Source organism: Dendroctonus ponderosae, unplaced genomic scaffold, assembly GCF_020466585.1.
Source record: "Dendroctonus ponderosae isolate FM_Combo_2020 unplaced genomic scaffold, Dpon_F_20191213v2 Dpon_F_20191213_1, whole genome shotgun sequence".
NCBI classification, from domain to species: Eukaryota; Metazoa; Arthropoda; class Insecta; order Coleoptera; family Curculionidae; genus Dendroctonus; species Dendroctonus ponderosae.
Window position 1 is genome coordinate 36,747,656 of NW_026017110.1, and position 620 is coordinate 36,748,275.

The window sequence follows — 620 nt, forward strand, 5'->3', positions numbered from 1 at the left end:
ATCGATTAAACAAAAATAATGATCAGCTCCGTTAAGTCCAACGGATTTTTTTGATATTTTGATATTTACGAATAGCAAAATCAAGGTGGTAAACGCATTTATTTTAATTCGTCATATTTGTTACTGATTATAGAGACTGAAAGAAAGATAAAATTGACATCATGCTCTTGTTTGTTTGTTTTAATACAGGGTGTCCCACCGGGAGCCACCGCGATCGTTGTATATGGCAAACTATAATTGTGAGAAATTGAAAATATGAGAGTATACCGAAATAATTGGGGACAAGCAATATAAATTATTTTCCATTTTAAAGATGACCACACCGATTATACTGCTTGCTTATTTTATATGGCACACCCTATAAATTATTACATTTGTAAATTCTAGTCCAAATTCTAAATATGTACCTACCTATATTTCATGTATAATATCATATAGCTAAGTGTAACCGTTTTTTGTTATACCTGCCTATATATTTAATTTTATGTAAAAAAATGACAATTAATTGCCGGCATTAGAATACCTAATAATTATTTTTTCTTATAACTTATATATACAGGGTTGCTCATTAGTGCGTCAAAGTGCGATATCTCAGTAAATATGAAGTTTACAAGAAAATT